This window comes from Toxorhynchites rutilus, chromosome 3 (genome assembly GCF_029784135.1).
Source record: "Toxorhynchites rutilus septentrionalis strain SRP chromosome 3, ASM2978413v1, whole genome shotgun sequence".
Lineage (NCBI taxonomy): Eukaryota > Metazoa > Arthropoda > Insecta > Diptera > Culicidae > Toxorhynchites > Toxorhynchites rutilus.
This window is the reverse complement of record NC_073746.1, coordinates 70,367,607-70,381,056: the sequence shown is the minus strand read 5'-3', so window position 1 is coordinate 70,381,056 and position 13,450 is coordinate 70,367,607. Positions and strand designations below refer to the sequence as shown.

The following is a 13,450-nucleotide window of genomic DNA, read 5'->3' as shown; positions in this document are numbered from 1 at the left end:
GATCATCTACATCGGTTCAAATGTTATGAATTTTTGAAAAGTGAATGAAAAAATCGGTTATGAAAAAAATCGGTTATGAAAGTTATGAAATTTACGTTAAAACAAGTTTTCGGGACAACCTTAAGGTCGGAATCGCCAGAGTTTATGTGGTGCCATGGGAATAATTAATGAAGCCATTGATATTTATGAATACACACAAAAGAAGAAAATAATCATTCGTGGACTGTACACAAATAATTTGTTGCTGCATTAAATAAACATGAAAAAATTATTAAAGGAATTGAAGGTTTGTGAAACATTAAATTATACAAAAAATCTATACTGAAATCTATACTGCCGTTGTACGCATAGTTGTCCCAAGTTACTTTTATAATTTTTTTTTTCATAAAACGATTTTTTAGGCATAATCTTCTGGAAAAACACAAAAACAGATAGTTGTAAAAAGAATAAAGATGTTAAAGATCACTCCCTTCTTCATAAAACGATGTTTTCATGCATAATCTTTCGGAAAACACCAAAAAACCTTATTGTTTGCTCCCAGTATTTCAAAAAACAATATCAAATTCAATTGTCCCGTGTTGATATTCTAGGCATAGCCGACCCACCATGAATTTTTATAATTATTATCAAATGAGGGGAACTTTTCACATTTCATTAGACAATAAATTACTGCTCATAAAAAAACCCGGTTTATTGTCAAACTGAAATGCTTGAAGTTTCTGGTAGCCAAATATGTTGGAAAATTTTGATTGCGTTTTTCTCAGTTTCTGATTTTGGAACATGGGACAACTACGCGTAGAACGGTAGTATACTCAATAGCTCGAAAACAGAAAAATATGTTTTACAGTACAAGGTAGCGTGGCCGAGCGGTCTAAGGCGCTGGTTTAAGGCACCAGTCTCCTCGGAGGCGTGGGTTCGAATCCCACCGCTGCCAACAAGGGTATATTTTGATGTTGTTTGCTGCACATTAACATGTATCGTATTAATCCTTAGCGAACGAATGCCGCCATACTCGCGACATTGCATATATTCAGTGCAAATACATAAAGGGAATCCGTTTTTGTTCGGTTTCAACCCCAGTTCCAACCTAACAGCTGTTGTTTTTTATTCACTAAGTTTCAATCTAGTTTGGCACTAGGTTCAACCCGAAAGATCCGGAAATCCGGAAATAAAGCACTTAATTTCTTAAAAATCCATCAACCCACTGGTCATCGTTCTAGAAAAATGCGCTCGTTCGTTAAAGGTTACTATGATTAATAAAATTGAAATTAATTGAGAGAAGTAAACACTTAAATAGATTTTTACGTGGATTTTTTATGCGCTTTTTACGCAGTTTTTGGGTTTATTTTTAAACAGATTTTGGAATTTACGCGGATTTCAAAACTTACCCGTTCTTTTTTACGCGGCACGTATCAACCGCGTAAAAAGTGACTCCAGTGTAATCAGATTTAATGTGCTAACTGATGTGACTTTTCACGATATATGTTGGTGTTGTATCACTGTTAACTAACTGATAAAAGGAGAAACAGATGTCATGGTTGTAGCATGTAAAGAAATTCAGTTTACCCAATGTTACTTCTTGTAAGTGTTTGAGAATTATCATTTATACAGAGAAATACATAAAATTCAACGCTTCCGACTTTGTTGAAGGACCTGAAAAGAACCGATGGGCTTACGTAGCTTTGTAGAAGCACTGAATATGACTGATACATGATTTGATGCAAAACACAAAAATGTCGGGTTCGTGCTGCGAACCATGATCATCATGAGGTGAAACTCAGATAGATAAAATATCAGACTTTTATCCTCGATGATTGTTTGTGATGACTATGGTAATCATGATATGTTTCTCTTTCACGTTCTAAAACTGGGCAACATGGAGAGTGTCATGTTGACTGAATATATAAATTAGAAAAATGATAGCACCATGGATGTTATTACTATATATTCCTCGGGAAAAAAAATTCTCAATTGGAAGCAATGATCTAATTTTGGTGGTTACTCACAGTACCATTTTCATCAGATATCATTACATATTTTGTATCAAATTGTGAAAAATCGGCTATTATGGCATTGACATGAATTATGGTAGTGTCATTGAAGAATAAAAATAAAGATTGTGTTGAATGTAGGATTGGGCGATCTCGGATCGATTCTTAGAAGATCGATCTTTTCCATTCCGATTTCTGATTTTTTGGATCGATCTTTTGTACTCGAGAGAATCGAGAAAATCGATTTTTTTGCCTTCGATCTTTTCGATCTTTTTGTAGATTTGTTTTTCAGTATACATCGATTTTTTATCTCCCCAAAGCCCAACTAACATTTTTTTGAAACATAATGTCAACATTTGGATCGCTTCTTCTACGATTTATTTCTGTACACGGCTTACAGAGACAAGTTCAAGTTCTTTAGCGAGTAAACATTTTTTTTGATGACGTCATCCGAGTCGTCAGTGTAAACAGTCGCCAGTTGTATTTTGTTTTCCGACTTACGCGTAAATGTTCCTGAAATGAAAAATCGAAAATGGTTCAATGCGTTGTGAGCGGGTGTATAAATTATGAAAATGTCATTATCGGGCCAAAAAAGAGATTCTTTCGCTTTCCGAAAAACCGAGAATTATGTTCCACATTTATCCACAAAATAAATATTTTATCAAATTATTCATGGTATTAAATATAATCAACTTTATTATCAACGCACAAACTTACAAAGCACGAAAAATAAAAAATAAGAACACATTGTTTACTTCAACGACTCAGATGACGTTACTAAAAAATGACTGATCCGGAGTAGCTAGCCTTGTCTCTGTAAACCGTGATTTCTGTACAAATGCTGACAGAGACAGAACTAGCGGCAGCTACTGAGGGGTTGTACCAGTTGCGCAAATGATCACTGAACTTGATGTTGACATCAATTACAGGCGAAAGGTTGTTTTTTAAGGACTTGCATCAAAATCAAGAATCGGCTTCGACTAAATGACAGATGTACGATTGGTTTTTATGGGATCAGTGTAAGTTGAGTTCTGGGCGTATCGTTTTGGGCTGTTGTTGAATAGCGGTTGTTGAATCTAATAATGCTTTTTCAATTAATTTATCTATTAAAACGACTGCCTGACGGGACAAGATAAATGCATTATGTCCTTCATGCCCAAAACAAAATGCGTCTGATGTGTGAATAGAAATATGAAATTTGTATTCCCTGTTTGAAGAAAAAAGAACATTCATATAGAATAAGCAGATAAATAAAAAAAGCTTTTAATTTTTCAAAGATCGATTCAGTAAAAATCGATTCGGCAAAGATCGATTCTTTGGTTCCGATTCAATCAGTGGATCGATCCCCACGCCGTTTGGAAAATCGATTCGACAGGATCGATCTTTTTGAAAAGATCGCCCAATCCTAGTTGAATACTTTGGCTCCAGATCAGCGAGAGTTCGTGAACAAAAATGAACTCTGAATCTAGTTTATCGCGGTTTGTTCGAAGTTGTTCGCACGAATATATTTCACGAGTTTTTCACGAAACGTAAGCATAGATGTCAGAGAAGAACTGTCGCATCTGATTAATATTCCTAAACGAATTTGTTTATTTGTTTGTTTATTTATTTGTTATCAACAGGCCTGAACAAGAGTGCCCTAGTGATATACTTAAATCTAACTTAAATTCTACTTAATATCTAAGGGCATTAGTAAAAATCATTTTCAGATGTGAACGGGTCAAGTTAAAATCGTACGAAGTGTACGAGCGGTTGAAAACTCGGCACATACTTGAAACGGGTTCATTATACCCGTAAAAAAAACGCATGAATTTATGAGAGCGCAAAGTTCGTGTCCTTATATTAAAATTAATTAATTGGAGAAGAGTAGAACAGTCGATGTTTGAGAGGATCAGGTCTGATACGAATATCGCTTTAGCGACGTCTCTATGTAGATTTAGTGAGTCTAGTCCAATTAAATTAGAGCGATCTTCATAATTTGGAAGATTTGAAGGATTGTTCCAAGACAAATTTCGCAGAGTGAAACGAACGAATTTGCGTTGAATCGCTTCTATTCGCTGAACGCCATTTTGATAATAAGGCGACCATACCACACAAGCATTTTCGAGGATTGAGCGGACCACCGCACAATATAGAGACTTTAAACAATGTATGTTCCTGAAATCTTTCGTAACGCGAAAGATGAATCCTAGGACTTTCAATGTTAACTTAGAATCGAGAATGACGCCAAGATCTTTGATGGCCATAACCCGGTTCACAATGACATTTCGTAATTTATACGGGTAGGCAATAGCTAAACGTTTCCGCGAAAAGGTGATAATTGAGCATTTTGCTGGATTCAAAACCATCCTGTTGATGTCACACCATTCATCAAAAATGTTGAGTTGCTGCTGTAGGTATGCTGCGTCATCAAGACAATTAACGGTGCAAAATAGTTTGAAATCATCTGCGTAAGAGAGTTTGTGGCACTTCAAACAGAAATTAACATCGTTGAGGGAGAGTAGAAAGATGTAAGGGCCAAGGTGACTTCCTTGAGGTACGTCAGATGTAACTCGAAATGGAGAAGATACAGTGTCACCGGTTTTCACTGACATCACACGATCGGTCAGGTACGAACTAAGCCAGTTCAGAAAGTTGCCATGAAATCCAAGACGTTGTAGTTTGGCGACGGCAATTTCATGGTTTATCTTGTCAAATGCAGCTGAGAAATCTGTATACACAGCATCAATTTGTTGGCGTGACTGTAGAGAGCGAGCGATGAATGAGGTATACAATACTAGATTTGTGGATGTAGATCGTTTGGGAACGAAACCATGTTGTTCATCAGTGATGTAATTGCTGCAGGCATAGGAGATGTAGTCCAGAACTATCAGTTCAAAGAGTTTGGAAACCGAGCAAAGGCTAGCGATCCCTCTATAGTTATTGACATTTTTTTTGCAACCTTTTTTGAAGACCGGGAAAACATAAGAATTTTTCCATGCCTTTGGAAAAGTTCCACATGACAGTGATTGGCTGAACAGGAGACTCAGAGGCGACGATAGACTGCTGGAGCACTTTTTGTACACTATAGAAGGGAAACCATCTGGTCCAGGATTTGTAGAATTTTTGATAACGTGGCAGGCTTCTTGTACTCTGCTAGAACTTATAGCAGCCAATGTGCAAACAGGCGGAAGGTAAGGTACATTTCTTATAGCTGCGTCAATATGATCTTTGTCTAGGGTTTCACTGACGAAAACACTGCTGAATTGTTCCCTAAACAGTGAACAAATGGTATCCCTGTTCGAAGCCTCCACATTATTACGTGTCATCACAGTAGGAAGTCCAGACTCTTTCCTTTGTTCATCTACGTACTTCCAGAAATCCTTCGGACTGAGTCGTAGATTATCTTGAATACGATTTAAATTAGCTCTAAATAAGGTGTTATTTAACCATTTGTAGTTTTTGTTGGCGACGGAATAACGATTCCTCCAAAAATCAGTACGGTATTTCGAATATTTCCTCAAAGTGTATCGTTTTTCTTTTCGAAGGCGTTTCAATTGGTAATTTGTCCAAGGTGGGTGAAGAGGATCCTTGGTTGTTTTCTTAGGAACAAACTGATCAATTGCATAGAGGATCACATGGGACATGGATGATGCGGCTTCCTCAATATCGCGGCCATTCAGAATATCATTCCAGTTAATGGTTGACAAGAAACGATTCATCAGTGGGAAATTCGATTTACGATAGTTGTAATGAGTTGATTCGATGGTGTTTGCAAAAACGGGCGGTGACGATTCAAGTAATGATATCAGAAGCGGAGGATGGTGGCGACACATTTTCACTAAAGCGGAGGGAGCTGATGTTACAGTCGCATTGTGGACCATCTCTGAATTAACGAAGCATAGATCGAGAATACGATTGTTGTGATTCAAGATTCCGTTCATTTGGTACAAATCAGCAGTACTGTATCCGTCCAGTAGACTTTCTGTCATACGGTACATGGAGGAGCACGAGGAATTAGGATATAAGTAATTGGATGTGCTTCGAATCCAGCTAATACCAGGTAGATTAAAATCGCCAAGAAGTAAGATGTTGTCATTTAGTTTCATTTGATTCCTTATCCAAATAATTGATGAGATGTACGTATCTATTACTGCAGAGTCGTTCACACGATCCGGAGGAATGTACGCAATACCAATATAAGTAGAATGGCTATAAAGCGTTACGGCAACCCATATTTGTTCCACACTATGGCCATTTGGAGGAATTAATTCACGCGAGATGAATTTCGATCTAACAGCTAACAAAACACCACCGCCAGTGAGTTTGCAACTATTCTCAGCAGATCGATCAAGACGGTACACTATGTAACAAGATCCAAACAATTGTTGCGACAGTGTGTTGCTATTGAGCCATGTTTCAGTAAAGACGATGATATCGTATGAAGCATCGGAAACAGCTAGGTAGTAATCGGCGATAGATGTGTTCATTCCACCGACGTTCTGATAATAAATTACAATGTTGTGATCTATACAAGTGACGCTCGCACTTGACGCTGATTTTGACGAGGCTGAAGGGCGCGCGTTCTCTGAACATGTTGAGCCGGATCCTTGTTCATCATTTGACCAACAGTTGAGGTTGTAGGGTTGCATAAAAAAATACCTTGAGCGTTATCAGAATGCGGCTGAGCGGTTGCCCGAGGCTGATTATTTGAGGTTGATGCAATGAGACGAGGTGATGTTTGCTGTACAGTTTGGATTGTAGTTGGATTACGAATTACGAAAGGAGAGATTGATACTCCAATTGGCCAAAAGTCGGGAGAGGTAATCGCATTTTCGATAAACTCGGGGACTCCTAATTTGAATGAAATTAATGATAATGGGATGTTGTCTTCCCTATTTTGCCGAACCAGCTTGTGACACCGAATGATAGAAGGATCACAAGCGCATTTCCCAGAAATAAATTGAATTATGTTTTTCGGAGATTCGGAAGGTGAGAACCGGGTGAGATAAAACCAGTTTTCCTGTGCACATTCTGGTCGTCACTAGCATTACCTGCATTTGCTACCAACGATGGCGATTGACGAGCAAGACATGGCATTACAGTTGAGCTCTCCGATCTCACATCGGGTACGTTGCTATTAAATATAACGGTGGAATTCGAAGCACTTCTGACAATGGATGGTCCAGTCGGTTGTTAGTTCGATCGGACATGACGATATGAATCGGCGACGATGGTGTAGAACAGGCTGCGGTCTCGTTGGTCTTGTCGCTAGCAGTCGTCGTGAATGAGAGGCGTAGTATCGCGACCAGCTTCGGCTGGGCATATACTATGTAGAACGTTACCTGTGAAACTAGTTGAAGTAGCCAGCACAGGCGAAGATGAACGGTGCACATATGTTGGTATTACAGCCGAGTTAAGTATTCGTTCGGAAACAGCTGTAGTATCGTTGAAAGTTGTAGCAGTAGTTGAAGATGCTAGCTCAAGGGGAGAAGTTGACGGATTCGCTACTGTTGATCTGTTGATAGCACTTTCGATGGCGTAACCGGTGCTTGTTGCGCAAGAAGTAGAAACGGCTGGAGTTTCCTCGGCGATGTTCATCAGATCCGGAGTGTTGACGGAAGCATCAGTACGCATTCTTTTCTCCATACGAGTAGCAATGAGTTGCGGTGAAGATCCGCTGCTGGTGCGATTGCGTTTATTATGGTTACCCGAAACAGAGTCGGCAGAAAACGATTCAAATACATTGGTGAATTCAAATTGCAGATTATTGATCTCCTCATTGAATGCGTTTGCATCGATAGTAGCATTGGTATGAGGAGGGCGGCTACAGCAACTAGCTCGTGGAATATTTTCTCCATATGCACGGCATAAAGAACGGGTCACATCGATTTGAGCCCCGACCAATTTCATGATCGAAGATCAGATTCAACATTGGGTCTCTTTGCTCTACGCCGACTGGCGAATCACGACACTGGGGGCATAGCCAAACAGCACCGACACAATCGCGGATAATTTTCTGTTGATTACCCGAAATTCCAGCGCATTTCAAGTGGAAAGTTTTATCACACTTCCAGCAAGTAATTTTGCCGCTTCGATTAGATGCGGTAAAACACAGGTTAGCATCGCATTTCTTCATGATGAACGCTGGCACAAAACGGAGGCGATAAAACACACTGGAAACAATATGATTCACAGCGGTTTGTTGTAGTTGGTACAATGGAGCGTTGACGCTGTACTACGAAGCTTGAATCGCAAAATTGCAAAATTAGCAACTTCCCGCGCACAGATTCCACTTTGTTAACGTATTACTTTGTTCGATGACAATGAATTAACAGTACTGCACTGAATTTATATCCGTAGATGATTGATTGCACGATAAAAATCAAAATTTTGGAGATCGTTAGCAATAATAAACCGAACTAGCCAAGAATCAAGTGTTTTTGACGTGGGACTACGTCTAACCGGAATATATGGGGGGTAAAATGAAAACATAAACACTGAACATGCAGGAAAAAATGCAAGATTTCGAATGCTTATAACTCGAACATTTTCTACTGGATCGGAAAGATGTTTGCATCAATTGATAGGGAATATTTCTACGCATCTATCGCAATTAATAAAATGTCATTTTTCATTAGATAAATAATTGAATAACTGTAAAATGTTAAGCGTTATCTAAACGCCCTAACTGCCTCGTTTTGATTGGCCCGATTTACGGTTTCCCCAACACAGACTTCAAAACCAAGCAGCGTTGGGGAAATCGGAATTGAAAATACATGAAAGTAGGGGGACTTTTGTTCTCTCCGAAATATGTTCCCTAACACAGACTTCAAAACCAAGCAGCATTGGCGAAATCGACATTGTAAATACATGGAAGTAGGGGCAGCTTTTGTTCCCACCGAAATGCGTTTCCCTAACGCAGACTTCAAGTCCAAGGAGCGTGGGAAAGTTAGCATTGCAAATACATGCAATTCGGGGGCATTTTTGTTCCGACTGAAATGTGTTTCCCTACCACAGACTTCAAATCCATGGAGCGAGGGAAAATTGGCATTGCTAATACATGCAAGTCGAGGGCAATTTGTTCCGACTAAAATATGTTTCCCCAACACAGGCTTCAGAAACAAGGTGTCCAGGGAAATTGGGATTGCAAATTCATGCAGGTCGGGAGTATTTTTGTTCCGACTGAAATCTGATTACCTATAAAGACTTCTAAACCAAGGTGTCTGGGGAAATTGCCATTGCAAATACATGCAAACTGCAATCAATACATACAAATGGTTACTAAGCTAAGATAGTCCCACGTCAACCTTGCGGTTATATCATAGATATAACCCACCCATTTTTTTGAGAAGAGTAATGAGTAAGAGGCCTGATTACATAACACTGTACTTATTCAGTTTTCATTGAAACATCATTGAAACACCTGCAATGTAAGTGAGAGTTTCAATATATTATTATTCATTATTAGCTTATTGTTAGTTAATCTAGTTCTGCCTGGTATAATACTCATATGAATATTTCGTCCCTTGATGATCAGTACTTGTTCTGTATTTAACACATATCCGCGGTTTAACATGAAGGAAATCATGATCAAATTCAAGTCCAAACATGCTCCTGATATTTGACTGTATAACAAACTTTCACTTAAGTTGCATGTTCATTTGCGTTCTCAAATTCGTTGAAGCTGGAATGATAATACATTCATCTACTAATCTAATTCAAAATATTATATTAGATTGATAGAAAGTCACCAAGTTCATCCATCACACTGAATTTTATGTTATTTTTATCTTTAACTAGCGATTTTATGTTTTTTTTCAAAAATTGATTACCTACTTCAGTAATTTGTAATAATAATTATAAATCACACTTGATATTTACTGAATTTTATGTCCATTTATTTTGTTAATTTCTAATGAGGAAATTATGTCAAGTTTACTCACTGCCAAGTTTACACCAACTGCAAACTTTTTGAAAAGGTTATATTTTGTATGAATAAAAAAAAACTATAGATAGATTTTTTTTTGAAAAATTAGCAATAGGGTTCCGTGGTATCACTTCATTCGGAAAAAGAGGTCTTTCACGAAATGTTTCTATGGTGAATAGACAATCCTCTCCCTGCCATACGAATGAAACACAAATTTCTGCATAACTCGAAAACTAATCAATCAAACGGAGCCAAATTTGGCATCTGAAGGTTTAAAGAGGCACGAAACGTTTCTATTATGAATAGACACTCCTCTCCCCTCTCTAACAGGGGGCTGGCATACAAATGAAGCATACATTTCTGCATAACTCAAGAGCTAATCAAGTAAACAGAGCCAAATTTAACATGTAGAGATTTTAGGGGGCAATAAATATTTCTATGGTGGTTCGACACTCCTCGCCCCTCTGTAATGGGAGACTACCATACAAATGAAACACAAATTTCTGCATAACTCGAAAAATAATCAATCAAATGGAGCCAAATCTGGCATGTGAAGGTTTTAGGGGGCACGAAACGTTTCTATGGTAAATAGACACTCCTTTCCCCTTTCTAAGAGGTGGGCTCCCATACAAATGAAACCGAAATTACTGTATAACTGGAAAACTAATCAAGCAAATGGAACCAAATTTGGCATGTGGGGGTTTTAAGGGGCAATAAATGTTTCTATGGTGGTTTGGCACTCCTCCCCCTCTCTAAAGAGGGGGGTGGGGTGGAGGTACTGAATAACTCCAGAACTTATCAAGTAAATGGAATCAAACTTGGCATATAGAGGTTTTAGGGATCGATAAACGTCTCCATGGTGGTTCGACACTCCTCCCCTCTTTTTAAGGGGAGGCTACCATACAAATTAAACACAAATTTCTGCATAACTCGAAAACTAATCAATCAAATGGAGCCAAATTTGAAGCATACATTTATCCATTGATCGTTCTAGCTTTTCGATTCCGACCAACCTTATATGATTTTTGTCTAGATTCAATTTTCCCTTCCGATACCATTTTTTCTTTAGCTTGAATAGTGTTGATACCGTACTTTGTGCAATACTGAAATCTATTGCAGCTTTTGACCCCTTCCATCCATACTTTTCGAGCTGCTCGATGATGCTCAAACGTTGCGTAATGGTTATCGTTTTAATCGTTCGCTTGAAAGGTTTTTCGTAGTTTTCCATACTTGAAAAGAAATTTCTTGATGACACCAACACTTTCAAGAGCAATTGAAATTGCAGTTATAACGGACAAAAACATGTACGCGAAAATCAATCGAGTTAGGGAGATGAAAATCCATGGAAAAATGAATCAAACCCCATCAAGTAAGGGAGACATCGAGTAAGGGAGGTATCGAGTTATGGAAAGAGGCTTGTAAAATCAAAGGTGCCATGAAACTCATCGAGTTAAAGAAAATATCGAGCGAGTAAGGGAGAGTTGACTGTATTATCAATAATTACGAAAACAAAATTCAAAAAAGATTGGTTAAGTGGTTGATTTGATATGTCGGTCATCTTAATCGGCTCAGTAGTTCAAACGTCATGAATATTTGAAAAAAGTCATTTTTGGAAAAAAAACGAGAAAAAAATGATTTTTCGGACCACCCTAAAATTGAATTTTTTTTCACCCTAACGAAAAAATAAAAAAATACGGGGCTAATATTTTACGATTAGGAATAAAGGTACCAATTTTAACCAATTTTAACGAAAATCTGAGAACCACTATATCGGTTTGTCATGGAATGGCTGTACAGGTAAACTTCGATATAACGTACATTTCACTTTCAAAATTGTACGTTATATCGAATATCAAGTTAATGAATAACTTCAATCAGAAGACGAAGCCAACCTTTCTCATGATGTTTCCCTTCGTACTGTTGATTAGAGCTTGATTCATTTAGAATCTGGAACCTCAAAACCAGCTGTATTTCGAGATTGATTGAAGGTACAAAACTTGTTTTAGCATCACAATACAGATAATTCATTCTTCTATCAGAAAAAAAATATTGAAAAAAAATTTCCTTTACACTTTGAAAAGGTGTACGTTATATCGAGGTAAAATGTACGTTATATCGAGTGACGTTATATCGAGGGTACGTTATAACGAGGGTACGTTATATCGAAGTTTCCCTGTATATATATAATCGAGTCTATATGTAACTGGGTCCAACCTGTGATTTTTTTAATGATCATAGTTTTGTTTATTTTATCTGTTTGTTAACAATACTTGCTTCAGTTATTAAAAATAACACTATTCATTTGCAATTAAATGGAAATTCAACGCTTCCAAATTAACGTTATTGTCAACTATATTCATAAAATTTATATACAGGTCGGACTCGATTATATGTGATCCGATTATATACAATTTTGGACTCGATTATATACAGTTTGAAAAAGATTTGTTTTTTATTTTTCAAATACAACTTAATTCAAGTAAAAATGTAACCTTTCAACGTTAATGTGAAACTTTAGTGGCTATTACATGTACAGTGGGGCAAAAATCGTAATTTTTGAAGATTTTGCTTGAATTTTCACCAGGAAATGTTTATATCGATATTGCAGCGAAATTAAGAAGTATAGAATTTTGTTGTGGGAGAACAAATTGTAGAGCGGTTTGAAAGCTTCAATTAAATTGATAGAAGCATTCATGTTTAATATATATTTTTAGGATAAAATTAATAATAACATAATCAATATTATTAACTTTTAGGTTTTTTACTTCTAAAATGTTATTAGAATTACTTAATTTGGATGTTCCACTACTATACCCTGTACTAAATCTTCTCATCTTTGAAATAAAAGCAACATCGTCTTCCGTAGTGTAGTGTACTTTTTTTCTCTGATGGTCGCACTTTCTTCGTTGAATTCAATATTTATTAGGAAGTGGAAAAATACGAAATCAACGTCAAAAACATCAAAAGCAGAAAAAATAGGTATTTCAAAAATTATGCTTCAATATCCACGACCTGCCGCACCCACATTTGAGAAACCCCGTCGAGGAACATCTGGGTAAAGTCAGGAAATAGCGAAATGAGCTCTCATCTGCATGCAAATGCCGTGGCATCAAACAGAACCACTCATAATATAATACATTCTTTGGCAGAGAATGAACGAGAGATGGAATAGGCAACGTACGGAAGCGCGCCGTTTCTTCGCTTCAATCGGTAGCATAGAAACTCATTTAGGGAAACATAAGCACCCAATTACAGTTGGCATTATGAGTTTATTCTCCCGTCCAAACGCGCGTGCTGGTGTTCTTAGTTCTTATGTTGCGTTTTTTTCCTTCGTGTGCCTTAAGTGGGTGGTGAAGAACGGCGAAAAATAGCCACCAGTCGAACGTCGAGCTAAAGGCGTGAATTGTGTGAAAAGTGGTCTTCGGTTGAATTTTCACCGCTATTTCCGGATGAGGTTCAAATAAGGATCGTGAGATTGGTTTTGCGTTTCTTGGAATTGAGTATAACTTGTGTTGTACAAAGAGTAGGAAATCGTATCAACAAACACAAG

General features: G+C 37.6%; 1 non-coding gene across 1 annotated transcript; it reads left to right on the top strand.

Annotated features, from left to right (window-relative positions):
• The first annotated feature begins 852 nt into the window (after positions 1–852).
• Trnal-aag (transfer RNA leucine (anticodon AAG)) lies at positions 853–934 on the top strand. The gene has a single exon. It is a non-coding gene; the product is annotated as a tRNA-Leu (tRNA).
• Positions 935–13,450: the final 12,516 nt, after the last annotated feature.